This window comes from Leiobunum rupestre, chromosome 2 (genome assembly GCF_980474605.1).
Source record: "Leiobunum rupestre chromosome 2, qqLeiRupe1.1.hap1, whole genome shotgun sequence".
NCBI lineage: Eukaryota > Metazoa > Arthropoda > Arachnida > Opiliones > Sclerosomatidae > Leiobunum > Leiobunum rupestre.
Genome location: NC_143385.1, coordinates 7,384,593 through 7,398,580, shown reverse-complemented (window position 1 = coordinate 7,398,580; position 13,988 = coordinate 7,384,593). Strand labels below are relative to the sequence as shown.

Sequence of the window (13,988 nt, the reverse complement as noted above, 5' to 3'; positions counted from 1 at the left end):
TTGAACGGAAATTTTTCTTTTTAATCGTTTCCAAATGTGGAGGTAAAAGCTCGTGCCCCGAGTGAGGATCGAACTCACGACCTTCAGATTATGAGACTAACGCGCTGCTGTCTGCGCTATCGAGGCGGTTGAGAGTTAATTGAACGGAAAATATTCTTTTTAATCGTTTCCAAATGTGGAGGCAAAAGCTCGTGCCCCGAGTGAGGATCGAACTCACGACCTTCAGATTATGAGACTGACGCGCTGCCGTCTGCGCTATCGAGGCGGTTGAGAGTTAATTGAACGGAAATTTTTCTTTTTAATCGTTTCCAAATGTGGAGGTAAAAGCTCGTGCTCCGAGTGAGGATCGAACTCACGACCTTCAGATTATGAGACTGACGCGCTGCCGTCTGCGCTATTTAGGCGGTTTAGAGTTAATTGAACGGAAATTTTTCTTTTTAATCGTTTCCAAATGTTTAGGAAAAATATCGTAACCCGAGTGAGGATCGAACTCACGACCTTCAGATTATGAGGCTGACGCACTGCCGTCTGCGCTATCGAGGCGGTTGAAAATATATTGAACGGGAAAAAAATGTTTTTAATCGTTTCCAAAAGTTTAGGAGAAAGATCGTGCCCCGAGTGAGGATCGAACTCACGACCTTCAGATTATGAGACTGACGCGCTGCCTTCTGCGCTATCGAGGCGGTTGAAAGTTAATTGAACGGAAAATTTTCTTTTTAATCGTTTCCAAATGTGGAGGCAAAAGCTCGTGCCCCGAGTGAGGATCGAACTCACGACCTTCAGATTATGAGACTGACGCGCTGCCGTCTGCGCTATCGAGGCGGTTGAGAGTTAATTGAACGGAAATTTTTCTTTTTAATCGTTTCCAAATGTGGAGGTAACAGCTCGTGCCCCGAGTGAGGATCGAACTCACGACCTTCAGATTATGAGACTGACGCGCTGCCGTCTGCGCTATCGAGGCGGTTGAGAGTTAATTGAACGGAAATTTTTCTTTTTAATCGTTTCCAATTGTGGAGGTAAAAGCTCGTGCCCCGAGTGAGTATCGAACTCACGACCTTCAGATTACGAGACTAACGCGCTGCCGTCTGCGCTATCGAGGCGGTTGAGAGTTAATTGAACGGAAAATTTTCTTTTTAATCGTTTCCAAATGTGGAGGCTAAAGCTCGTGCCCCGAGTGAGGATCGAACTCACGACCTTCAGATTATGAGACTAACGCGCTGCCGTCTGCGCTATCGAGGCGGTTGAGAGTTAATTGAACGGAAATTTTTCTTTTTAATCGTTTCCAATTGTGGAGGTAAAAGCTTGTGCCCCGAGTGAGTATCGAACTCACGACCTTCAGATTACGAGACTGACGCGCTGCCGTCTGCGCTATCGAGGCGGTTGAGAGTTAATTGAACGGAAATTTTTCTTTTTAATCGTTTCCAAATGTGGAGGTAACAGCTCGTGCCCCGAGTGAGGATCGAACTGACGACCTTCAGATTATGAGACTGACGCGCTGCCGTCTGCGCTATCGAGGCGGTTGAGAGTTAATTGAACGGAAATTTTTCTTTTTTATCATTTCCAAATATGGAGGTAACAGCTAGTGCCTCGAGTGAGGATCGAACTCACGACCGTCAGATTATGAGACTGACGCGCTGCCGTCTGCGCTATCGAGGCGGTTGAAAGTTGATTGAACGAAAAATTTTCTTTTTAATCGTTTCCAAATGTGGAGGCAAAAGCTCGTGCCCCGAGTGAGGATCGAACTCACGACCTTCAGATTATGAGACTGACGCTTTTTTTTTTTTTTAAATTATATCATTAAAAAATACATTTTTAGTGTATATTACAAAAGTTGCGAGACCAATATTTATAAAATAATAACAACAATCATAAAAATACAGGAATTCTAATGCGTTTGTGTATATTAACCCAAAACCAACTCTTGGAAAGCGATATATATATGAATGCAATTAAAGAACAATAGTTAACCCCTTAAAACAGACTGGAGTGCTTTTTAAAGACTATTGACACTGTTAAATTAGAGTTCTTAAAATATTTTTGACAACATGTTAGTAAATTCTTTATCTTTATCTTTAAAAATTTTAATGGTTTTACGTATTTCGCATTTAAATTTTGCATAAAATCTATGTTGAACTACTACGAGAGGTATGTTTTGATTGAAATTATAAAAGGAACGGCAGTCCAGAATAAGGTACTTTAAAAGAGATACCATGAAATGTATTATTTTTAACTCGTGAGAATTTAAAGATATCGGGCATTTACCTTGAAAAACAATAAAACAATTTCGAACAAAGCCGGGATTGGTAAAATAATCGACTTTTAAACAAAGTTTATTTTTAAATAGCCATGACCACCAGGCCTCAACAATGCTACACCCAAATAATATATGTGATAATGTTTCTTCTGCGTTTTTACAAAAAGTACACATGGGAGAGATCTGCGGATCGAACAAATGAATACGTTTGTTAAGAAATAGCGCGTGATGAACAATTCTTAAATTATTATCGCGTTGTTCGGGACTTAAAACTCGTCCTTTTAACCAACTCCATCCTGGTTTGGGTAAGGGACCTCCTAAATATTCCCGCCACTTAAGCTCACCGGATGACTCGTAATTTTGAACCGAAAGGTAGCGCTGATATAGTTCTTTAGCCGAGGCCGCCAAATAGTCCAATTCGGTGTTGTCTTTGGAAAAAACACGTATTGCGTTCTCGACTGGAACCCGCGACGAAGAAGCGTACACGCGGTCGAAAAAAACTTTCGGCAAAGATTCTTTAATAACGGAATAAACGCGTTTGACATCCAGAGCCCGCTGCATCGAGGCATCAATATCGCATAGTTCCAATACACTGTCCTCTGGAAGAAAACCAGGTACGACTCCGTAACAAAAATCGCGGAGACATAGTAGTCCGTGCGAAAGAAACGGAAGCCGTGACCGCGAAGTCAGAGTAGATAGATCAACACGCTGACTATAAAACACCGGCTCGTGGAACGGATCGGCTGCCATCTGTAGACGTAAATTCTGCGAAGTGAGAAATGTCTGCCAGGCAATCCACATTTCGCGATAACGCGGAGAAAGACGACTTAATAACGGCTGAGTTAACTGGCACCGTAAAACATTAATTCCGGGGCTGGAAGTACCGTCAAAAGGATTCAAGAGTGCCACGGCAAGATCTCTCTGCCAAGAAGGACAATCCGCGCGCAGAATCGCCTGCAACGCCTTCAAACGGAACGCGCACGTTTTCCATTTCAAATCAATCAGTCCATAGCCACCCAAACGCTTAAGGCGAGTAAGAGTATCGTACGAAACCTTATGGGCCTTAGAACCCCAGATGAACGCCAACGCCACTTTGCGAAACTCCACCGCGTAACGGTCAGGAAACGGAACCGATCGAAGAGTATGCCACAAAATGGACATAGCCAAAGTGTTAACTAAAATAACTTTGCCGGTAACCGTTAAATGCCGCGCTTGCCAAGTTCGTAAAACTTTTTTAAATTTTTCTAAACGCGAAGACCAATTAAGTTCCAGAGTATCATTGTGAGACGAACCAACATAAACGCCAAGAACCTCTAGCGGATCCGAAGAAATAGTTATCCCAGAAATTACTTCAGGGACATTGGAACGATCTGAGCCAAGCCATAAACCGCGACACTTGGCCAAATTTAAAACTGCGCCCGAACCTTCCGAAAAGCGGTTATATTCAGCAACAACCTCCTCCACCGACTGCCGGTCGCGAACGACTACCGTATTGTCGTCAACGTGAATGCGCAAAAGAGGAGCCGAATGGATGCCCGGCCACGAAACTCGGACAATAGACCGTCGACGCTCCAACGCGAAAACTAAGGCTTCGGATGTTAGAACGTAAAGAAGGGGGCTAAGCGGACAACCCTGACGAACCGAGCGTCCGAGTTGGAAAAATTCAGTTAGATAGCCATTAATCTTCAAACATGACCTGCTACCTATGATAAACGTTTGAATCCACCCACAAAAAATTGGCCCGAATCCAAAAGCCCGCAAGACAGCAAAGAGATACGGCCAAGACACGCAATCGAACGCTTTGGACAAGTCCAACTTCAACAGGATGCCACCAGAGTCTACACCTTGAAGGTAATCGATAGTGTCAAGTAAAAGTGAAGGGGTACTTATTGCCCCACGACCTTTAATCGCGCCGGTCTGACGATCCGAAATTATCGTCGGCAAAACCGCCGAAAGCCGCATAGCCTGGATCTTCGCGAGAATCTTATAATCAGCATTGAGGAGCGTGATAGAACGGCAGTTTGAAACGTAGCGTAAGTCGCCGCTCTTAGGCAGCAGTACGATCATACCTTCTTTCATACTCGGAGGCAGGCAACCGTCCGCCTGGCAAAAAGAGATCAGCGCCAGAAACTCAACCTTAATTTGCGGAAGAACGAATTTCCAAAATTCATTGGTAAGTCCATCCTTCCCTGGACTCTTACCACTGGGAAGCTGCCCCAGGGTTAACGTTACATCCGTCCAAGTCACCGGGCTATCACAGATAGCACTTGCGTCGTCCGATAACCGAGTTGGAAGATGCGCCGCGTATTCCTCCACCGAAAAGCGATTGACAGGTTGACTTCTGTACATATCGCTAAAATGCTCGAAAATTCTATGACGAACATCCGACGGATCTACTAGTAGAGTGCGCGACGCGGAATAGATGTACCGTACATTTTTCTTACATTGGCGATACTTTTCTAAGCGTAAAAAATAGGCTGTCGGCTGTTCACCGTCTGTCCGCCACAATTGATTGGAACGGATCACGGCCCCCCGGAGGGAATTCTGATCAAAGAAATTAAGATCGTCGATCTTAGAAGTCAACTCCGACGCGTCAATGAGACCATTACGGAAATCAACATGAGCTTGGTCTACCGCTAACCGTAACGCAGTACGACGCTCGCGACTACGCGTAGCTTGTAATTTTCCAAAAAACATAGCGTGATCACGCAACGAAGTCTTCAACCTCTCGTACCAGGCAATGACCGACGTGGAGAATTCCGGCCAAGTACGACTACGACGAATAATGCGACTCACAGCGTCACGATACGAATCCGATTCGAGAAAGCTTGCGTTGAAAGACCACGTACCAGGTCCTATGGCTACCCCGTCGAGATGAAAACGCAGTTCCACAAGTTTGTGATCCGATAGCGAACACGGCAGAATTTGACAAATCTGGACATTTTTACGTTCCGACTCGGGGACAAAAATATAATCGATACGCGATTGTACATACTTCCCGAAAACATAACCTGCCCATGACCAGTCAAACACGTGGGGATGCGTGACCCTCCAGACATCAACGAGATGGAGCGAGCTTATGAAGTGGAAGAGCTCTGTAGGGCGTAAACGAGATGCTGCCAGCGGAATAGGATAACGGTCCCGAGTGCGACTAACGACATCATTAAAATCTCCCACGACTACTGGACGCTGCAAACGAGAAACCTCATTTCGGAGCCGCGCGTAAAAAGGCACCCGATCATTCGCGTCATTAGGTAAGTACGCGTTAACAATATCTATCGACACATCATCGAAGTTAAGCGACACAATAACGAACCGTCCCTCATTACTGACGATCACGCGTGAAGCGATAGCAGATAAACCCGGCCGAACAAGCGTTGCCACGCCGCGAAAACCGGTCGTCGAATCATTGTCAAAAAATACTTGACCACGCCATAGAGACTTAAACCGATGCGCGTGCTCCGCTAACCAATGCGTCTCCTGAAGGCAAATAATGTCATACGGCTTACTAAGTTCCAAAAACTCTAAAATCTTCTGATCATCCCGCAGTCCACGAATATTACAACTGGCCAAACGCATCATTGTGACTTAGGTCCCACCGCCATCCACTTTCTCCTTCGCCGCCAACTGATCCCCGTTCTCTGGAGCCTCCATCCGAAGCTTTTCCCACGAACCAAAACGCCTGATAGCTATGGCCTTCTCAAAAGTTTTATTGTCACGGAGCCTTTTAGAATATGACGATTTACTAGTCGAAGCGGACAAAGACAAATTACCAGTGTGGCGGACACCATCATCACTACCAGTGGAAGTAGAAATCGGTCTCTTAGCGGCGCTTAACGATAAATTTGAGGAGGGATCTTTATCAGCCATTTCTTTAGGAGTAACCGCATCCACGTCGGGTGGAAGTTGTGGATTCACCGCTTCCCCCTGATCCATCGGCAATTCATGAACAATAGCGTTGCCCACTTTTGCGTTGACTTGAGCAGGCCGGCCTTGGGCGCCCTTCTCCCAATCCGGACATTGACGGATTCCGTGACCTTGAAGGTCGCACTTTCGACAACGAAAATCGGGGCATTGGCGATATAAATGAGATGTGGAAAAACATTTGTTACAGACCTTGGCCTGACGGTCGTGGCGGAGACGGTAATTAGTTTCAAGACCCAAGACATCACGAATACGAATAGTATAAGGCAAACTTGACACGCCCTCCGGTAATGACACTTTTATCGACCGTTGGCCGTAATATTTTCCATTTTCCCGCGCCCACATCACGTCAGACTTTATCTCGCATTTCATGCTGACAAACTTATCTTTCACCGCTTCATCTGTGACAAATTCCGGTAGACCAGATAACGTCATCAAAACCTCGCGGCTCCCAACCTTTGCAACGACACATTCTACGCCTCCAATCTCCATACCATGTTCAACGCAAGTATCCGCATCTTCCAATGTTATAAATGTGACAAAAAAGCCACCCAAAGTAGCGACCACTGACGAATATGAATCCAAACCAAAATGCGCTTTCAAATCATCTTCTACCAAATTAACGGCCGTCGCTTCAGAAGCGACGAAAACCGTACGTCTTAAAACTTCCATAATTTAAATTAGTTAAAGGGGTTAAAGACCCTGCAATGCAGGGTCAAAGATTAAAAATTAATTAACAACTCAATAAACTGGGATTATAGAATACTAAATTAAATTTAAAAAAACACTAAGCCTAGGCTTAAACGCAAGAAGAGACTAGAAAAACGGAGCGGAAAAATCGGCAACCGCACTCTACAAAAGCTCAAGCGAGACCCTGTCTGCTCTATCGAGGCGGTTGAGAGTTAATTGAACGGAAATTTTTCTTTTTAATCGTTTCCAATTGTGGAGGTAAAAGCTCGTGCCCCGAGTGAGTATCGAACTCACGACCTTCAGATTACGAGACTAACGCGCTGCCGTCTGCGCTATCGAGGCGGTTGAGAGTTAATTGAACGGAAAATTTTCTTTTTAATCGTTTCCAAATGTGGAGGTAACAGCTAGTGCCCCGAGTGAGGATCGAACTCACGACCGTCAGATTATGAGACTGACGCGCTGCAGTCTGCTCTATCGAGGCGGTTGAGAGTTAATTGAACGGAAATTTTTCTTTTTAATCGTTTCCAATTGTGGAGGTAAAAGCTCGTGCCCCGAGTGAGTATCGAACTCACGACCTTCAGATTACGAGACTAACGCGCTGCCGTCTGCGCTATCGAGGCGGTTGAAAGTTGATTGAACGGAAAATTTTCTTTTGAATCGTTTCCAAATGTGGAGGCAAAAGCTCGTGCCCCGAGTGAGGATCGAACTCACGACCTTCAGATTATGAGACTGACGCGCTGCCGTCTGCTCTATCGAGGCGGTTGAAAGTTGATTGAACGGAAAATTTTCTTTTTAATCGTTTCCAAATGTGGAGGCAAAAGCTCGTGCCCCGAGTGAGGATCGAACTCACGACCTTCAGATTATGAGACTGACGCGCTGCCGTCTGCGCTATCGAGGCGGTTGAGAGTTAATTGAACGGAAAATTTTCTTTTTAATCGTTTCCAAATGTGGAGGCAATAGCTCGTGCCCCGAGTGAGGATCGAACTCACGACCTTCATATTATGAGACTGACGCGCTGCCGTCTGCGCTATCGAGGCGGTTGAGAGTTAATTGAACGGAAATTTTTCTTTTTAATCGTTTCCAAATGTGGAGGTAACAGCTCGTGCCCCGAGTGAGGATCGAACTCACGACCTTCAGATTATGAGACTGACGCGCTGCCGTCTGCGCTATCGAGGCGGTTGAGAGTTAATTAAACGGAAATTTTTCTTTTTAATCGTTTCCAATTGTGGAGGTAAAAGCTCGTGCCCCGAGTGAGTATCGAACTCACGAACTTCAGATTACGAGACTAACGCGCTGCCGTCTGCGCTATCGAGGCGGTTGAAAGTTAATTGAACGGAAAATTTTCTTTTTAATCGTTTCCAAATGTGGAGGCAAAAGCTCGTGCCCCGAGTGAGGATCGAACTCACGGCCTTCAGATTATGAGACTGACGCGCTGCCGTCTGCGCTATCGAGGCGGTTGAGAGTTAATTGAACGGAAATTTTTCTTTTTAATCGTTTCCAAATGTGGAGGTAAAAGCTCGTGCCCCGAGTGAGGATCGAACTCACGACCTTCAGATTATGAGACTAACGCGCTGCTGTCTGCGCTATCGAGGCGGTTGAGAGTTAATTGAACGGAAAATATTCTTTTTAATCGTTTCCAAATGTGGAGGCAAAAGCTTGTGCCCCGAGTGAGGATCGAACTCACGACCTTCAGATTATGAGACTGACGCTTTTTTTTTTATTATATCATTAAAAAATACATTTTTAGTGTATATTACAAAAGTTGCGAGACCAATATTAATAAAATAATAACAACAATCATAAAAATACAGGAATTCTAATGCGTTTGTGTATATTAACCCAAAACCAACTCTTGGAATGCGATATATATATATGAATGCAATTAAAGAACAATAGTTAACCCCTTAAAACAGACTGGAGTGCTTTTTAAAGACTATTGACACGGTTAAATTAGAGTTCTTAAAATATTTTTGACAACATGTTAGTAAATTCTTTATCTTTATCTTTAAAAATTTTAATGGTTTTACGTATTTCGCATTTAAATTTTGCATAAAATCTATGTTGAACTACTACGAGAGGTATGTTTTGATTGAAATTATAAAAGGAACGGCAGTCCAGAATAAGGTACTTTAAAAGAGATACCATGAAATGTATTATTTTTAACTCGTGAGAATTTAAAGATATCGGGCATTTACCTTGAAAAACAATAAAACAATTTCGAACAAAGCCGGGATTGGTAAAATAATCTACTTTTAAACAAAGTTTATATTTAAATAGCCATGACCACCAGGCCTCAACAATGCTACACCCAAATAATATATGTGATAATATTTCTTCTGCGTTTTTACAAAAAGTACACATGGGAGAGATCTGCGGATCGAACAAATGAATACGTTTGTTAAGAAATAGCGCGTGATGAACAATTCTTAAATTATTATCGCGTTGTTCGGGACTTAAAACTCGTCCTTTTAACCAACTCCATCCTGGTTTGGGTAAGGGACCTCCTAAATATTCCCGCCACTTAAGCTCACCGGATGACTCGTAATTTCGAACCGAAAGGTAGCGCTGATATAGTTCTTTAGCCGAGGCCGCCAAATAATCCAATTCGGTGTTGTCTTTGGAAAAAACACGTATTGCGTTCTCGACTGGAACCCGCGACGAAGAAGCGTACACGCGGTCGAAAAAAACTTTCGGCAAAGATTCTTTAATAACGGAATAAACGCGTTTGACATCCAGAGCCCGCTGCATCGAGGCATCAATATCGCATAGTTCCAATACACTGTCCTCTGGAAGAAAACCAGGTACGACTCCGTAACAAAAATCGCGGAGACATAGTAGTCCGTGCGAAAGAAACGGAAGCCGTGACCGCGAAGTCAGAGTAGATAGATCAACACGCTGACTATAAAACACCGGCTCGTGGAACGGATCGGCTGCCATCTGTAGACGTAAATTCTGCGAAGTGAGAAATGTCTGCCAGGCAATCCACATTTCGCGATAACGCGGAGAAAGACGACTTAATAACGGCTGAGTTAACTGGCACCGTAAAACATTAATTCCGGGGCTGGAAGTACCGTCAAAAGGATTCAAGAGTGCCACGGCAAGATCTCTCTGCCAAGAAGGACAATCCGCGCGCAGAATCGCCTGCAACGCCTTCAAACGGAACGCGCACGTTTTCCATTTCAAATCAATCAGTCCATAGCCACCCAAACGCTTAAGGCGAGTAAGAGTATCGTACGAAACCTTATGGGCCTTAGAACCCCAGATGAACGCCAACGCCACTTTGCGAAACTCCACCGCGTAACGGTCAGGAAACGGAACCGATCGAAGAGTATGCCACAAAATGGACATAGCCAAAGTGTTAACTAAAATAACTTTGCCGGTAACCGTTAAATGCCGCGCTTGCCAAGTTCGTAAAACTTTTTTAAATTTTTCTAAACGCGAAGACCAATTAAGTTCCAGAGTATCATTGTGAGACGAACCAACATAAACGCCAAGAACCTCTAGCGGATCCGAAGAAATAGTTATCCCAGAAATTACTTCAGGGACATTGGAACGATCTGAGCCAAGCCATAAACCGCGACACTTGGCCAAATTTGAAACTGCGCCCGAACCTTCCGAAAAGCGGTTATATTCAGCAACAACCTCCTCCACCGACTGCCGATCGCGAACGACTACCGTATTGTCGTCAACGTGAATGCGCAAAAGAGGAGCCGAATGGATGCCCGGCCACGAAACTCGGACAATAGACCGTCGACGCTCCAACGCGAAAACTAAGGCTTCGGATGTTAGAACGTAAAGAAGGGGGCTAAGCGGACAACCCTGACGAACCGAGCGTCCGAGTTGGAAAAAATCAGTTAGATAGCCATTAATCTTCAAACATGACCTGCTACCGATGAGAAACGTTTGAATCCACCCACAAAAAATTGGCCCGAATCCAAAAGCCCGCAAGACAGCAAAGAGATACGGCCAAGACACGCAATCGAACGCTTTGGACAAGTCCAACTTCAACAGGATGCCACCAGAGTCTACACCTTGAAGGTAATCGATAGTGTCAAGTAAAAGTGAAGGGGTACTTATTGCCCCACGACCTTTAATCGCGCCGGTCTGACGATCCGAAATTATCGTCGGCAAAACCGCCGAAAGCCGCATAGCCTGGATCTTCGCGAGAATCTTATAATCAGCATTGAGGAGCGTGATAGAACGGCAGTTTGAAACGTAGCGTAAGTCGCCGCTCTTAGGCAGCAGTACGATCATACCTTCTTTCATACTCGGAGGCAGGCAACCGTCCGCCTGGCAAAAAGAGATCAGCGCCAGAAACTCAACCTTAATTTGCGGAAGAACGAATTTCCAAAATTCATTGGTAAGTCCATCCTTCCCTGGACTCTTACCACTGGGAAGCTGCCCCAGGGTTAACGTTACATCCGTCCAAGTCACCGGGCTATCACAGATAGCACTTGCGTCGTCCGATAACCGAGTTGGAAGATGCGCCGCGTATTCCTCCACCGAAAAGCGATTGACAGGTTGACTTCTGTACATATCGCTAAAATGCTCGAAAATTCTATGACGAACATCCGACGGATCTACTAGTAGAGTGCGCGACGCGGAATAGATGTACCGTACATTTTTCTTACATTGGCGATACTTTTCTAAGCGTAAAAAATAGGCTGTCGGCTGTTCACCGTCTGTCCGCCACAATTGATTGGAACGGATCACGGCCCCCCGGAGGGAATTCTGATCAAAGAAATTAAGATCGTCGATCTTAGAAGTCAACTCCGACGCGTCAATGAGACCATTACGGAAATCAACATGAGCTTGGTCTACCGCTAACCGTAACGCAGTACGACGCTCGCGACTACGCGTAGCTTGTAATTTTCCAAAAAACATAGCGTGATCACGCAACGAAGTCTTCAACCTCTCGTACCAGGCAATGACCGACGTGGAGAATTCCGGCCAAGTACGACTACGACGAATAATGCGACTCACAGCGTCACGATACGAATCCGATTCGAGAAAGCTTGCGTTGAAAGACCACGTACCAGGTCCTATGGCTACCCCGTCGAGATGAAAACGCAGTTCCACAAGTTTGTGATCCGATAGCGAACACGGCAGAATTTGACAAATCTGGACATTTTTACGTTCCGACTCGGGGACAAAAATATAATCGATACGCGATTGTACATACTTCCCGAAAACATAACCTGCCCATGACCAGTCAAACACGTGGGGATGCGTGACCCTCCAGACATCAACGAGATGGAGCGAGCTTATGAAGTGGAAGAGCTCTGTAGGGCGTAAACGAGATGCTGCCAGCGGAATAGGATAACGGTCCCGAGTGCGACTAACGACATCATTAAAATCTCCCACGACTACTGGACGCTGCAAACGAGAAACCTCATTTCGGAGCCGCGCGTAAAAAGGAACCCGATCATTCGCGTCATTAGGTAAATAGGCGTTAACAATATCTATCGACACATCATCGAAGTTAAGCGACACAATAACGAACCGTCCCACATTACTGACGATCACGCGTGAAGCGATAGCAGATAAACCCGGCCGAACAAGCGTTGCCACGCCGCGAAATCCGGTCGTCGAATCATTGTCAAAAAATACTTGACCACGCCATAGAGACTTAAACCGATGCGCGTGCTCCGCTAACCAATGCGTCTCCTGAAGGCAAATAATGTCATACGGCTTACTAAGTTCCAAAAACTCTAAAATCTTCTGATCATCCCGCAGTCCACGAATATTACAACTGGCCAAACGCATCATAGTGACTTAGGTCCCACCGCCATCCACTTTCTCCTTCGCCGCCAACTGATCCCCGTTCTCTGGAGCCTCCATCCGAAGCTTTTCCCACGAACCAAAACGCCTGATAGCTATGGCCTTCTCAAAAGTTTTATTGTCACGGAGCCTTTTAGAATATGACGATTTACTAGTCGAAGCGGACAAAGACAAATTACCAGTGTGGCGGACACCATCATCACTACCAGTGGAAGTAGAAATCGGTCTCTTAGCTGCGCTGAACGATAAATTTGAGGAGGGTTCTTTATCAGGCATTTCTTTAGGCGTAACCGCATCCACGTCGGGTGGAAGTTGTGGATTCACCACTTCTCCCTGATCCATCGGCAATTCATGAACAATAGCGTTGCCCACTTTTGCGTTGACTTGAGCAGGCCGGCCTTGGGCGCCCTTCTCCCAATCCGGACATTGACGGATTCCGTGACCTTGAAGGTCGCACTTTCGACAACGAAAATCGGGGCATTGGCGATATAAATGAGATGTGGAAAAACATTTGTTACAGACCTTGGCCTGACGGTCGTGGCGGAGACGGTAATTAGTTTCAAGACCCAAGACATCACGAATACGAATAGTATAAGGCAAACTTGACACGCCCTCCGGTAATGACACTTTTATCGACCGTTGACCGTAATATTTTCCATTTTCCCGCGCCCACATCACGTCAGACTTTACCTCGCATTTCATGCTGACAAACTTATCTTTCACCGCTTCATCAGTGACAAATTCCGGTAGACCAGATAACGTCATCAAAACCTCGCGGCTCCCAACCTTTGCAACGACACATTCTACGCCTCCAATCTCCATACCATGTTCAACGCAAGTATCCGCATCTTCCAATGTTATAAATGTGACAAAAAAGCCACCCAAAGTAGCGACCACTGACGAATATGAATCCAAACCAAAATGCGCTTTCAAATAATCTTCTACCAAATTAACGGCCGTCGCTTCAGAAGCGACGAAAACCGTACGTCTTAAAACTTCCATAATTTAAATTAGTTAAAGGGGTTAAAGACCCTGCAATGCAGGGTCAAAGATTAAAAATTATTAACAACTCAATAAACTGGGATTATAGAATACTAAATAAAATTAAAAAAACACTAAGCCTAGGCTTAAACGCAGGAAGAGACTAGAAAAACGGAGCGGAAAAATCGGCAACCGCACTCTACAAAAGCTCAAGCGAGACTCCGAGACTGACGCGCTGCCGTCTGCGCTATCGAGGCGGTTGAAAGTTAATTGAACGGAAAATTTTCTTTTTAATCGTTTCCAAATGTGGAGGAAAAATATAGTGCCTCGAGTGAGGATCGAACTCACGACCTTCAGA

The 13,988-nt window shown here is 45.1% G+C and overlaps 18 non-coding genes across 18 annotated transcripts; all 18 read right to left on the bottom strand.

The window, feature by feature from the left end:
* Nucleotides 1–53: 53 nt before the first annotated feature.
* Nucleotides 54–126, bottom strand: TRNAM-CAU (transfer RNA methionine (anticodon CAU)). The gene has a single exon. It is a non-coding gene; the product is annotated as a tRNA-Met (tRNA).
* Nucleotides 127–192: 66 nt separating this feature from the next.
* On the bottom strand, nt 193–265 carry TRNAM-CAU (transfer RNA methionine (anticodon CAU)). The gene has a single exon. It is a non-coding gene; the product is annotated as a tRNA-Met (tRNA).
* Nucleotides 266–610: 345 nt separating this feature from the next.
* Nucleotides 611–683, bottom strand: TRNAM-CAU (transfer RNA methionine (anticodon CAU)). Its single transcript has one exon. It is a non-coding gene; the product is annotated as a tRNA-Met (tRNA).
* Nucleotides 684–749: 66 nt separating this feature from the next.
* TRNAM-CAU (transfer RNA methionine (anticodon CAU)) lies at nt 750–822 on the bottom strand. The gene has a single exon. It is a non-coding gene; the product is annotated as a tRNA-Met (tRNA).
* A 66-nt stretch (nt 823–888) lies between these two features.
* On the bottom strand, nt 889–961 carry TRNAM-CAU (transfer RNA methionine (anticodon CAU)). Its single transcript has one exon. It is a non-coding gene; the product is annotated as a tRNA-Met (tRNA).
* Nucleotides 962–1,027: 66 nt separating this feature from the next.
* Nucleotides 1,028–1,100, bottom strand: TRNAT-CGU (transfer RNA threonine (anticodon CGU)). The gene has a single exon. It is a non-coding gene; the product is annotated as a tRNA-Thr (tRNA).
* A 66-nt stretch (nt 1,101–1,166) lies between these two features.
* TRNAM-CAU (transfer RNA methionine (anticodon CAU)) lies at nt 1,167–1,239 on the bottom strand. The gene has a single exon. It is a non-coding gene; the product is annotated as a tRNA-Met (tRNA).
* A 66-nt stretch (nt 1,240–1,305) lies between these two features.
* TRNAT-CGU (transfer RNA threonine (anticodon CGU)) lies at nt 1,306–1,378 on the bottom strand. The gene has a single exon. It is a non-coding gene; the product is annotated as a tRNA-Thr (tRNA).
* Nucleotides 1,379–1,583: 205 nt separating this feature from the next.
* On the bottom strand, nt 1,584–1,656 carry TRNAM-CAU (transfer RNA methionine (anticodon CAU)). Its single transcript has one exon. It is a non-coding gene; the product is annotated as a tRNA-Met (tRNA).
* Nucleotides 1,657–7,137: 5,481 nt separating this feature from the next.
* Nucleotides 7,138–7,210, bottom strand: TRNAT-CGU (transfer RNA threonine (anticodon CGU)). Its single transcript has one exon. It is a non-coding gene; the product is annotated as a tRNA-Thr (tRNA).
* Nucleotides 7,211–7,415: 205 nt separating this feature from the next.
* TRNAT-CGU (transfer RNA threonine (anticodon CGU)) lies at nt 7,416–7,488 on the bottom strand. The gene has a single exon. It is a non-coding gene; the product is annotated as a tRNA-Thr (tRNA).
* Nucleotides 7,489–7,554: 66 nt separating this feature from the next.
* On the bottom strand, nt 7,555–7,627 carry TRNAM-CAU (transfer RNA methionine (anticodon CAU)). Its single transcript has one exon. It is a non-coding gene; the product is annotated as a tRNA-Met (tRNA).
* Nucleotides 7,628–7,693: 66 nt separating this feature from the next.
* On the bottom strand, nt 7,694–7,766 carry TRNAM-CAU (transfer RNA methionine (anticodon CAU)). The gene has a single exon. It is a non-coding gene; the product is annotated as a tRNA-Met (tRNA).
* A 66-nt stretch (nt 7,767–7,832) lies between these two features.
* On the bottom strand, nt 7,833–7,905 carry TRNAM-CAU (transfer RNA methionine (anticodon CAU)). The gene has a single exon. It is a non-coding gene; the product is annotated as a tRNA-Met (tRNA).
* A 66-nt stretch (nt 7,906–7,971) lies between these two features.
* On the bottom strand, nt 7,972–8,044 carry TRNAM-CAU (transfer RNA methionine (anticodon CAU)). Its single transcript has one exon. It is a non-coding gene; the product is annotated as a tRNA-Met (tRNA).
* A 66-nt stretch (nt 8,045–8,110) lies between these two features.
* TRNAT-CGU (transfer RNA threonine (anticodon CGU)) lies at nt 8,111–8,183 on the bottom strand. The gene has a single exon. It is a non-coding gene; the product is annotated as a tRNA-Thr (tRNA).
* A 66-nt stretch (nt 8,184–8,249) lies between these two features.
* TRNAM-CAU (transfer RNA methionine (anticodon CAU)) lies at nt 8,250–8,322 on the bottom strand. Its single transcript has one exon. It is a non-coding gene; the product is annotated as a tRNA-Met (tRNA).
* A 66-nt stretch (nt 8,323–8,388) lies between these two features.
* Nucleotides 8,389–8,461, bottom strand: TRNAM-CAU (transfer RNA methionine (anticodon CAU)). The gene has a single exon. It is a non-coding gene; the product is annotated as a tRNA-Met (tRNA).
* Nucleotides 8,462–13,988: the final 5,527 nt, after the last annotated feature.